The sequence below is a fragment of the Polyodon spathula genome, unplaced genomic scaffold, assembly GCF_017654505.1.
Source record: "Polyodon spathula isolate WHYD16114869_AA unplaced genomic scaffold, ASM1765450v1 scaffolds_3681, whole genome shotgun sequence".
Lineage (NCBI taxonomy): Eukaryota > Metazoa > Chordata > Actinopteri > Acipenseriformes > Polyodontidae > Polyodon > Polyodon spathula.
This window is the reverse complement of record NW_024475140.1, coordinates 5,001-18,000: the sequence shown is the minus strand read 5'-3', so window position 1 is coordinate 18,000 and position 13,000 is coordinate 5,001. Positions and strand designations below refer to the sequence as shown.

The window sequence follows — 13,000 nt, the reverse complement described above, 5'->3', positions numbered from 1 at the left end:
TTTGAAGCAAATAAAAATCAAATGTCAAAACAGAAATTAAATAATTAAAAAAAAAAAATAAATGTGGCCAGCAGACTCTGAGCTGCAGTTTATGAGACTGGAACAGACTGCTGTTCTCTGATCCAGTTCTGTAACATCTTTCTATTCCATTTATTATAAAGCTGTCACAAAACAACAGAACCAACGCGTGCCTGAGGAACTAAAGCGTTTTGAATGAAGAAATGTCGTCTTGGATAGGGTTTGTACAGTTTGTGCAGCCGACCGGCTCCCCCGAAGAGTGAGCATACAACTTTACCAGCTTACACACAGTGTTGTGCTGTCTGCTTGTAGAACACACGCTATTTGCCTCGGGGGCGTAAGAGACTAGAGTTTGTGTAAATCAAATAAACAAAAATGTTGGCCCTGTGTATTCGAATAGGAAACTATTCGAAATGCCCATCCTTAATAAATACCAATATAAACCACAGATACATACATAATAGCTGAAACAGCAGAAAAACAACTTCGGTCACACGTTGAGAAATTACCAAGCTATGTTAAGGATACAACACCATTTTTAAAAAGACTTGAATCACTAAAGCACAACCTTACAGAGAATACAATTTTATTTTGCATGGATGTAAAATCCTTGTACCCAAGTGTCCCTCGTAAAGAAACTTTAGAAGCTTGTCAAAAAGCACTTGATAATATACTAGATAAATCAAACTCGATAAAAACTCAGAGTGAAAATAAAGAAGACTAGAAAACAGAAAAAAATAACCAGAGAGTGTTCTGGGCCTGCTGTGTCACAATAACATGGGAATCTGACATCCGTTCCATTCTTCATAATCTCTAAGAGAAACCCCTTTAGTGCAGCGATGCAGTGTAGAGCTGGGGAGTGTTTGTATATCTGCAGCTTCAGCACACAGTGCTGTCAATCCCAAGCACACTGATGAGACTGTGCAACAGGCAGTGCTGTGTGATGCTCTGTGTTACGGATTCTGTCTCCTGTCGGGGAGATGAGAGGAGATTGAAAGCTCTATAACCACGATGGGATAACAGATTTGACACACTTTGATAGAGGGCTGATAAGAGGTGCTTGGTTGGCAGGTGCTTCCGTTTTCAAGAAGTCACAAATTACTACTGAGGCTTTTTCATAAGGATCAGTCCCTAAAGTGATGTGACTCTCTCTATGTAAGGGCCATTCTGACTTGACTGCAGATTTCCACCCCAATACAACCCAACCTGAAGGAATTTGAGGCTGGTAATCATTGAGGAATGGTCCCGTATCCCTCCAGCACAATTTAAAAAGCACCTTGCAGAATCGCTAGCTGCCACGTCCAATCAGTGCCGTGCTGGCTGCCCATGGAGACACCACATTGACACTGCTATGGCAGGTGTTGTTATTGTTTTTACAAATAATGAAAAACCTTTTTCAATCAGCAGATTAATTTCAAATACAAAATAAAGGACCCAGCCAATGAAGTGTCAATCATTTGTGTTTCATGTGATTTGTCCTGATGTGTTTACAGCTAATATACAGTTTTATAATTTCATTAATTGCAGATTTCTTGTATCATCTATTCGGTATTTATAACACATTATACATGCTGTTATTACCCTGGGTTTAATTATTATTAAAATGACTGTTTCTGTTTTTTTATTAGTTTCGGGAGGAGGTTTTCCATCAGCCACCTTTGCTTCAAGACATACAGCTGAGTAATGTTCCTGGCTCCAGAACTGAAGTCTGTCTGGATTGCATCTTTTCTATTCAATAGATACGTTTCGCATGTACAGAACGGGATCTCATTATTCTGCTGGACATTTATTAAGTTGATCAGATGAAGTGGATAGGGTGTGCTTGAGTTGTGTCTGCCTTTCTCCTGCTTTACCAACTTTGCTTAGAAAATATTTCATGCAAAGCATGTTAAAGTGACATGCTCTTGAAATCTAAATGCTATATTAATGTTGTATTTTAAACATACGCTGGCAGTGTGGAACAGTTACGTTTATTAGAATCAATTCTGCTGGGCTAAGGGATAGATAATTATACAAAGAATGCATGTGCCCCTCTTTCCTTGTATTCTCTCAAGTGAATATTTGTCAATGAGCTTTCTAAACGGCTCCCTATCTCTTCTCAGTGCCCTATACCAGGGGTCTCTCCAGCCTCGCTCCTGGAGAGTCCCAATCCTGCAGGTTTTCAAGGTGTCTTTACATCAGCACTGGCTACAGATCTGGAGCACCTGTTAATCTGGACTAATGAAGCCAGTACCTGGTGCAGTTCAGTAAGTGAGAGGTGTGTTGAAGTGAAAGCCAGCAGCCCCAGTAGCTCTCCAGGAGCAGGGTTGGAGCTCCCTGCCCTATACTGTAGCACATGTGCGCAGCCCTGGCTCTTATTATTATGTCCCTGACACGAGGGTCCAAGGTGATGGACTGTATGAAAAGAATTGCACAACCCCAAGCATACAAACAGTGGTTATGCATCAACACAGAACATGTGTTCATACAGCATTACCATGACTACAAGCAATCGGGTTGCACTTCACACGGAGCAGCCACGCCCCCACAGTGCACTCTGACCAATCAGAGCTGCTGCTTCTATTTGAGGAGCGGGTCCAGCTTCTATCTGATTGGTTGACGGGATGGCAATTTGAATTGGAGAGGATTAGAGTTGAAAGCTCTGGTTGTGTATTACACTGAGGGGAAATAACACTTCACAGGGACTGCAAAAATGAAAGCAATCCAATGACCTGTGCATGAGGGCTCAGTGTGCAGCTCTGAAGCAAACTCAATACAGCGTGGGTGAGAGATACAGCGCTACAGAGCGATTGCTTCACTACAGGAGTGTTTGTTATCTGTGTGTTTTAGTGATTTTGTTTTTTTATGTCTCAGATACAGGCCACTTATGGATGACTCTGTTTTCAGTGCAGATTGAGATAAAAAGTTGATCTTGTATTCTACACTGTTATCTATATGCAAAGCACACACACACAGACACACACACACTGACACACACACACACTGACACACACATACAGTGCTGCTTTGTTTCAACAGGGAAGTGCTTTCTTCTCTCCCTCACACACTGTATAAAGGGGGTGGATGTTCCCCTCAGTGTTCAATTCTCTATTAAATTAATCAGACCATACACCTGAATCTTTTCCCATCACTTGACAATGCAGCTGCTGTCCAGCCACCTTTACTGATTTAGTTTTCTGTATTTTCGGTTCCCTGAACAGTCTTCAATTGAGAAGACTACAGCATTGCCTGGTGAGGGGAACGCAGCTGTTCTCTGAAAAGCTGGACTTTGGTGCCACCTCGTGGTCATTCCATAAAATTACAGACAAAGCGCCAATAACGACACGCTTTGATAAAACAGTTTTTTAATCGTGGTCTTGAATTCACTTCAAAATGTACGGGTTTGGTTTCATTTAGAATTAATACAAGAAACACAACCAATTCAATGGCAAACGTTTCGACTAGAAGTCTTCAGGTTTCAATTTGTTTCTATGCATTGTTTTCCAGTGCACATAAAACAGCACATACAGACACAGTCTAGAAACAAACACAGGACTGGCTGAGCAAGATGGAGTACCAAGATTCTCTGAACAAACAAACCAGAGTCAAATAGGATGTCCAGCTAGCTGTAGGAAGAGTCACCACTGCAAGACTTGAAAGCAGCTCACAGACACACACAGACACACACAAATACACAAACACACTGACACACCACTTACAGAACAATTTACAAGTGTGTCCTACATATAGCAGGTGTTTTAATGTGCCACCTGCTGCCTACGGTGGCCCTGAAGTGCAAAACACAACGACAAACTGAACAACAAAATAGCAAATCAGAAAACACAACGACAAACTGAAAAAAAAAATAGCAAATCAGAAAAAACAACAAAACACAACAACAAAAAATAGCAAATCAGAAAACACGAAAAACAAAATAGCAAATCAGAAAACACAACAACAAACTGAACAACAAAATAGCAAATCAGAAAACACAACAACAAACTGAAAAACAAAATAGCAAATCAGAAAACACAACAACAAACTGAAAAACAAAATAGCAAATCAGAAAACACAACAACAAACTGCAAAACAAAATAGCAAATCAGAAAACAAAAAGACATGAACTCTGAACCGGGGTAAGTCACTTTCCTCATGTTTGAATTTGAATAATGTTTTGTGCTCGTTTATTTCACACTCGGTTTTTCTAATGTAAGGACTAATAAAATCATTATTCAAATTCAAACATGAGGGAAGAGTCTCTCCAGGCTAGTGTCCAAGTGCTTCCGCCCACAGTGCTGCAGCAGTGATTGACATGCTGCTCCTCCAATCAGTGACGTGACACCCTTTACCAATCTCCCCTCCCTTTCCGGTTCAGAGTTCATGTCTTTTTGTTTTCTGATTTGTTATTTTGTTTTCCACAGTGCTGCAGCAATTTGTGTTGTCGTGACACCGGGGTATTTCCCTTTCCGTTTTGTCAGAGTTTGTCTTTGTGTTTTCTGATTTGCTATTTTGTTTTGCAGTTTGTCGTTGTGTTCTGATTTGCTATTTTGTTTTTCAGTTTGTTGTTGTGTTTTCTCATTTGCTATTTTGTTTTTCAGTTTGTTGTTGTGTTTTCTGATTTGCTATTTTGTTTTTCAGTTTGTTGCTATTTGCTATTTTGTTTTTCAGTTTGTTGTTGTGTTTTCTGATTTGCTATTTTGTTTTGCAGTTTGTCGTTGTGTTTTCTGATCTCATTTTGTTTTCCAATTTGTTGTTGTGTTTTCTGATTTGCTATTTTGTTTTCAGTTTGTTGTTGTGTTTTCTGATTTGCTATTTTGTTTTTCACAATTTGTCATTGTGTTTTCTGATTTGCTATTTTGTGTTTGTGTTTTCTGATTTGCTATTTTGTTTTGCAGCCGTTGTGTTTTCTGATTTGCTATTTTGTTTTTCAGTTTGTTGTTGTGTTTTCTGATTTGCTATTTTGTTTTTCAGCCAGCTATTCAGTTTGTATCCAATCACAGCAGCTGCAGCCTCTCAGCCTCTCAGCTTGTATCCAATCACAGCAGCGCAGCCTCTCAGCTTGTATCCAATCACAGCAGCGCAGCCTCTCAGCTTGTATCCAATCACAGCAGCGCAGCCTCTCAGCTTGTATCCAATCACAGCAGCGCAGCCTCTCAGCTTGTATCCAATCACAGCAGCGCAGCCTCTCAGCTTGTATCCAATCACAGCAGCGCAGCCTCTCAGCTTGTATCCAATCACAGCAGCGCAGCCTCTCAGCTTGTATCCAATCACAGCAGCCGCAGCCTCTCAGCTTGTATCCAATCACAGCAGCGCAGCCTCTCAGCTTGTATCCAATCACAGCAGCCGCAGCCTCTCAGCTTGTATCCAATCACAGCAGCGCAGCCTCTCAGCTTGTATCCAATCACAGCAGCGCAGCCTCTCAGCTTGTATCCAATCACAGCAGCGCAGCCTCTCAGCTTGTATCCAATCACAGCAGCGCAGCCTCTCAGCTTGTATCCAATCACAGCAGCGCAGCCTCTCAGCTTGTATCCAATCACAGCAGCGCAGCCTCTCAGCTTGTATCCAATCACAGCAGCGCAGCCTCTCAGCTTGTATCCAATCACAGCAGCGCAGCCTCTCAGCTTGTATCCAATCACAGCAGCCGCAGCCTCTCAGCTTGTATCCAATCACAGCAGCCGCAGCCTCTCAGCTTGTATCCAATCACAGCAGCCGCAGCCTCTCAGCTTGTATCCAATCACAGCAGCCGCAGCCTCTCAGCTTGTATCCAATCACAGCAGCCGCAGCCTCTCAGCTTGTATCCAATCACAGCAGCCGCAGCCTCTCAGTTTGTATCCAATCACAGCGCAGCCGCAGCCTCTCAGCAGCCGCATCCAGCAGCGCAGCCTCTCAGCTTGTATCCAATCACAGCAGCGCAGCCTCTCAGCTTGTATCCAATCACAGCAGCGCAGCCTCTCAGCTTGTATCCAATCACAGCAGCGCAGCCTCTCAGCTTGTATCCAATCACAGCAGCCGCAGCCTCTCAGCTTGTATCCAATCACAGCAGCCGCAGCCTCTCAGCTTGTATCCAATCACAGCAGCGCAGCCTCTCAGCTTGTATCCAATCACAGCAGCGCAGCCTCTCAGCTTGTATCCAATCACAGCAGCGCAGCCTCTCAGCTTGTATCCAATCACAGCAGCGCTCAGCCTCTCAGCTTGTATCCAATCACATTTAGCAGCATCTCAGCTCGTGTTTTTTGGACTACATTCCGAGCGCTCACACTACATTCCGCAGGAGCCAGGATGCCTCATTGCGCATGCTCGGTGATTTTGGACTACATTCCGAGCGCTAAAGACTGCATTTACCAGGATGCCTCGTTGCGCATGCTCGGTGTTTTTGGACTACATTCCGAGCGCTAAAGACTGCATTTACCAGGATGCCTCGTTGCGCATGCTCGGTGTTTTTGGACTACATTCCGAGCGCTAAAGACTGCATTTACCAGGATGCCTCGTTGCGCATGCTCGGTGATTTTGGACTACATTCCGAGCGCTAAAGACTACATTTACCAGGATGCCTCGTTGCGCATGCTCGGTGATTTTGGACTACATTCCGAGCGCTAAAGACTACATTTACCAGGATGCCTCGTTGCGCATGCTCGGTGTTTTTGGACTACATTCCGAGCGCTAAAGACTGCATTTACCAGGATGCCTCGTTGCGCATGCTCGGTGATTTTGGACTACATTCCGAGCGCTAAAGACTGCATTTACCAGGATGCCTCGTTGCGCATGCTCGGTGATTTTGGACTACATTCCGAGCGCTAAAGACTACATTTCCCAGGATGCCTCGTTGCGCTTGCTCGGTGATTTTGGACTACATTCCGAGCGCTAAAGACTACATTTACCAGGATGCCTCGTTGCGCATGCTCGGTGATTTTGGACTACATTCCGAGCGCTAAAGACTACATTTCCCAGGATGCCTCGTTGCGCTTGCTCGGTGATTTTGGACTAGTACTCGTTGGGTTTATTAGCGTTTAAATTGTGGATAGTATAGTTACAGGCTGCTTCGTATCCCCAGCTGACAGACACACTGGCACATTCAGCACGCCTTCAACACAGTCATGGTAGTGAGAAAAACAGATTAATAATTCTGCAGAGGGTTAAGGGTGTTTTGACAATGTCCTCCCAGTATACTATAGTGTGCGCATTCAACACGTTGCTTCTGTGGTTTTGATTGGTGAACATGAAATCAAACCCCTGTAACTGAACCGCGGATTCTGCGCAGAGCTCAGAAACACCAATGCCGTGGACACGCACACGCGCGTGGAGAGGCGTGTGGCTTAAACGTGAAGGAGGGACGCGTCCGCTCTGCAGGAGCTGCGACTCGCAGAAAATAAACAACCATATTAAACTATTAGTGGCTGCAAGTAATAATAATAATAATAATAATAATAATAATAATAATAATAATAATAAAATATTCGTTATTATTATAACTATCCAAGTATTAAGCACTGATATTCATTTGAACTGTACGGATAAACACATTTGCATTTACAGTACAATTTTACACCAAAAAAAAATCCCCTTTCAGCTCAAGCGAAACTGCAATAAATTGCATGGTGTCCGGGTCTAGGAGCCGCGTTGCTAAGCTGAGTTCGGAAGCGGTTCTACTAGGAGAAGGTTCGAGAACAGTTTGTAATTTGGTTCTGGTTCTGGTCTGTTCGGCTCAAGCGTTTGCTAACTGAGGCGAACACTGTGAAGAGGGAGTTTGCGCAAAACAAGAATGAAGACAGGCTGGGAGAGCATTGCTATGACAAGGTTTGCCAATTTATGTGAGAGAAAAAGAAGCAGAAAGAGTCTCTTCAGGAATGTTTAATATTATAACGCGGCTTATTTCTATAATATTGGTATTTTACGATAATATCGATCCATTATTATTGATGTTGATTTTGAATTCCGTTTTGAAATCGCTAACCCGGCGTTTCTCTTTGGGATTGGAGGCTGTGTTGCAGTTTGAAATGTTGCTGGGATGTTCAGTAACCCGCTCAGCTCATCTTGTTCAAAGCTAACACAGCTCCTTAACTGCAAGACGAGGGGTTCCAGTGAAGGCGATTGCCCGGCCAGGACCGTCCGAACGGGCCGGAGTCGCTGCGAGGCGGGGCTTGGGAAGCGCCAGTGCTCTGGGTGTCTCAGTGTGTCCCACTCCCTACCCACACACGCAACACACCCCCTGGGACACCAGCTGCCCACCCCTCTCTTTCGCTCTGCTGCCTTTCTACAAAATATGAGCACAATGTTAGTGTTTACAATGCCGCTGATCAGCGCTCTTCCAAGCTTGTGATTTCCACATGAACTCTAGCCTGGGAAAGCCAGAGTTGCCGTCTGGTGACCACCAGCACCGCAAGGCATCGGCCCTCCGCTCTGGCCGTGAGCTGGGCAGCCTGACCCGCTAGTTTAAAATGCCGCTCACTTCTCAAAGTGCTTATTATCCAGGAGCTATAAACAGCTGACTGCTTTACCCGTGAGCTGCACTCCGCTATAAATATATTAGAATGCATTCAGCAATTGAAACATGACATTTAAGACGCTTCTCGCATGTAGCAGTTGGTTTACGGTTTGAATGGATGCATTTTAATTCATTGTCATGAAGTGCTTGATTCAGACAGTCTGGCCGCGGTGTGTCTCAGACCTGCCTTCGATAGCTCAGCTGGTAGAGCGGAGGGCTGTAGTGGTGAAGCCCGGGCATCCTTAGGTCGCGGGTTCAAATCCGGCTCGAAGGACACAAGTTCTGCTTTTCATCAGCTCGTTGTGTTTAAATCGGTATGTTTTCTGGAAATTCGTGATGCCTTTTTACGCCGAGCCCAATATTAGCAGCGGGTTTCACAGAACACGAAGGCAGGCGGGCACCGCTAGTGCTGATCCGGGTCTGTGAAACGGGAGCGGGATGAGACGGGACTCGACACAACTGCCGGACTGGGCATCAAAAACAACGCGAAACGCCTTCAAAAAACTGCACCGCACGATTCATCCGTTTCACTGCCCGCCCGGTTTGCGGTGCTTCTCATACGCTTCTGATTTTGTTCTTTGTCATTCACTCACAATAATCTCTTCTATTGAGATACATTTCATTGTTTTTGAAAGAAAGCAATCTAACAAAATACCATATTGATTCATATTGATAAAGAACCGTTAGCTCGCTTCTCATCTATAAAAATACCATATTGATTCACTCACACACACACACACACACACACACACACACACACACACACACACACACACACACACACTCCTCTGGAGGGAGGGATAACCTGTACTACATGTATAACTCTACAATAACGAAGCAGATGTCAGACACTCCACCATAAACTAACACATGTGAACCTATTTGGGTGATTTCGAGAGAAGAGTAGATTATGTATTCATTAGTTACTTTCAAGAAATCACTAAGTGAATTTGGAGGAGCTGTGAACCTGTGTAACACACGTTATATTCTGACAACACACACACACACACACTGACACACACACACACACACATGTTTTTGACACACAAGTCACACTGACAACACACACACACACACACACATTTGAGAAACACACACACACACATACACACACACACACACACACACACACCACACACACACACACACACACACACACATGTGACTGGTGGTGACAAGAAAGAGGAGCAACAATGACAGCTGACACAGGTGGGTTTGTTACAGCATACACAACACACACTGGACACACTGACACACACACACACACACACACATAACAACACAACGCTGACACACACGCAATGACACACACACACACACTGACATTGTTAATTTAGTTCACACACAGGTTTTGTTTAAACAGTTTATTCTGATTTCTCTGTTTTGTTTGTTTAAAAGCAGCTTGGTGACTGGGCCTTGTTGACGCACCCACACAAACACACAAACAGTGGTGAAGTCCTGGCCCTTCCCCTCGCACAAAGGGCTTTACCACAGTAAACGAAGCCCCTTTGGAAACATGCAACGCTAGTTTCATTGTGTTGAACAAAAAGCACAGTCCTTGGCAAAAACAATATTGAAATGCTCCTCAATGACCCCATTATGCGCTCTATCTCTCTGCGTCAGTGCCTGTCGATGATGGCTCTATCGAGTGATATTTGATCGTGAGGGGAGTTATTCGTCCCGAGTCAAAGGCGAGTGCGCTAAAGAAAGTCAAGGTCAGTTATCACACGGTAGATCCATCATTGAGAGGCACTATCGCTATTAGAAAATGCTGTTTATCATTTAGAAATAACACCTTCAAACCTAGATTTACCTTGAACTTGTACTGATTCACCGGGTCCCTTTCCGCTGAGTGGAGACGCTGTAAGGAAATAGTTTGCTCTTTGCTGGACTCTCTCCAGGGCCACAGTGTCCCTCACTGTGGTGATCAGACTTGGACACAGTAGTGCAAGTGCGCTCTCACCAGTGCATTATACAACCTCCTCATACCCTCCTTGGATTTGTACTCTACATGGTGTACAGAACCCTCCATTGAAGGACCCTGATCTTTTAGGGAGCGCTGGCTTGCACAGTGTCATCCACACCCAGCCTCCCTCGCTGAAGGTCTTTTCATCAGCGCTATTTAGAGACAGACTAGATCAGTTCCCAAACCTCAGCACAGGTCCTGGTTCATCACAGTATTGCTCCACTGCGGGGGAGACCAGCAGGTTAGAGAAAGTGTCTCAGTGTCAGGGAACGACTGATCTGGAGACAACTGCTTCAGCCTCTCCAAGCACTCCTCCAGCAGTGCAGCTCCAAACTGTGATAAAAACAGGTTAATAAAGCGAGCAGATCGGACTCTCAGAACAGAGCCAGGGATTGTGCACTCCTCCAGGGACTCCCAATCCATTCCACACCTTACTGACCCCCGTGCTGATCAGCGAAAATGGGAAACAAGCTGATTCTAAAACAGCACATTTTAAACAGACTTTTCACTGTACTCTCCCCTTCAATGGGGTGAAAACGAAGGTATGCCAGAGCTGGAGGTGTGCAGCTGGTCTAGCTGATGAGAAGTGATGGATTGAGAGTATACAGTGTGGGGTGGGGAGTGTTGAGGAGGGGGTGCTGGAGATGAACTGTGCTGGAGCTGGGAGCTGTAAGTTGGGAGCTGTGTGCTGTGCCGTGTGAGAAGCTGAGAAAGCAGATTGCAACTCAAGCTGTGGACTTGGAGGATTGGAGCTGTGTGAGATCACTAGGAGCAGTAGTTGAGGATCAGTGGGTTTCCTACCTGGGAGCAGTGTGTTCATGAGCAGTGAGATATGCACCCCTTCCCTTTAGACCTCTCTCCCTCTCTCTTTCTCAAGCACTTAGCCTCGGTAGACTGGCTGCATGGGGCTCTCATGTGTTTTAAATGGGATGTTTTAGACTCTTTTAGGGGCTGTTAGCTTGAATAACCATCTGGAAGTGTCCGATAGCTTGATCCCAGAGTCGAGAAGCGACTGAAATCATTTGAACCCGAGCTCACGCTCTGAAGACAACAGAGCCTCACGGGCTTGTGCCAGCTGGGCACACTGAAGATGTGAAAAACCTGCTTTTATTTTCTCCCACAATATTGTACTGTCTCCTTTCATTCAGTTTGTAACTTTGTTATCTTTTTGGTGTTTGTCTATCCAGAGCGGACATTTCAGTTCTTCTATACTTCACCCCCTCAGCTTCTGGGAGGATTCAGGACTGTACCTGCAGTGTTCTTTGAGCAGCTTCACAATAGTATTACCCTGCTATCATTGGCTCCTTCAACTGGCAGGCAAACCTTTGAAAGATACAATAGGCTGAATCGCTCTGTTTTATTCTTCTTACTTCAGACCAAGCAGTCACTGGACAAAAACCTGTATGAAACAGGCTGCTCTGCTGGTATTGTTTAGTTACAAAGACCTGTATGAAACAGGCTGCTCTGCTGGTATTGTTTAGTTACAAAGACCTGTATGAAACAGGCTGCTCTGCTGGTATTGTTTAGTTACAAAGACCTGTATGAAACAGGCTGCTCTGCTGGTATTGTTTAGTTACAAAGACCTGTATGAAACAGGCTGCTCTGCTGGTATTGTTTAGTTACAAAGACCTGTATGAAACAGGCTGCTCTGCTGGTATTGTTTAGTTACAAAGACCTGTATGAAACAGGCTGCTCTGCTGGTATTGTTTAGTTAAAGCAACACTGTGTGCTCATTGTTATAGTAGAATATCTTTTATGTGTGTTTAACATTTTCTCCAAAGCTTTTTTGTGCTCTTCACATTTCCAGAGAGCAGCTGCTGTTGACAGTCCACTTAGTTTATGTTCATTTCAGAAGTAGGTGCAGAACAAAACATTTATTGAAAATTAAAACTTTACAAAACATTTAAAGGAAAAGTACAGGGAAAAAAGGTTTGGATTAATTTAAGCACAGAAACATAAAATAATGGTTATTAAAATGGTGCTTATTTACATTCATATTTTGGTTTTAATTTAAAACGTGATTATAAAGACTGCTGACATTAAACAGTGCTTTGAATAATAATAAACAATAAAATCAACAAATAAACTTCTCACCCTCCCTAAACAACTTGATTTAAACTACACATTTTTTTTCAATAAAGAGTCTTTAATAGAACAGCGCTTAGAACAGTCCTCAAGGTTGTGTGAATAGGGCCCTACATTTCCAATGGAACCACACCAAGTGAAAAGAATTGCTTTCAATCAGGCTCTGCGCAGCTGCACAGTTTGTCCTGAAGAGGGCGACAAAGGCCAGGCTTAAAACACGTTTCTGCTTTTCCACTGTGGGCAGATTCCACATGTAATGCAGTTTGATTGGGATTTACGATATCCATGGAAATGTCTTCTTTCTTGTGATGATATTTCACTCACATTATTGTTCAAATAAGCAAACAGTTATAATATTGAAACTTTGAACTGCCTGACGAGTAGACCCGATGCATCTAATTAAATGCTCGTTAGGGTAATTATCCAACCATTTCAGAATGGGATCATTTACAAACAAAATTCTAATAATA

General features: G+C 43.9%; 1 protein-coding gene and 1 non-coding gene across 2 annotated transcripts in view; one reads left to right on the top strand and one right to left on the bottom strand.

The window, feature by feature from the left end:
* Positions 1 to 8,665: 8,665 nt before the first annotated feature.
* Positions 8,666 to 8,753, top strand: trnay-gua. Its single transcript is given in 2 exon segments — positions 8,666 to 8,702; positions 8,718 to 8,753. It is a non-coding gene; the product is annotated as a tRNA-Tyr (tRNA).
* A 3,750-nt stretch (positions 8,754 to 12,503) lies between these two features.
* LOC121312189 (tripartite motif-containing protein 16-like) overlaps positions 12,504 to 13,000 on the bottom strand; it is a 4,552-nt gene continuing 4,055 nt past the window's right edge. Inside the window, exon 5 of the mRNA XM_041244142.1 lies at positions 12,504 to 13,000. This exon is cut by the window's right edge and continues 1,210 nt beyond it. The gene's annotated coding sequence lies outside the window, so the exon portion shown is untranslated.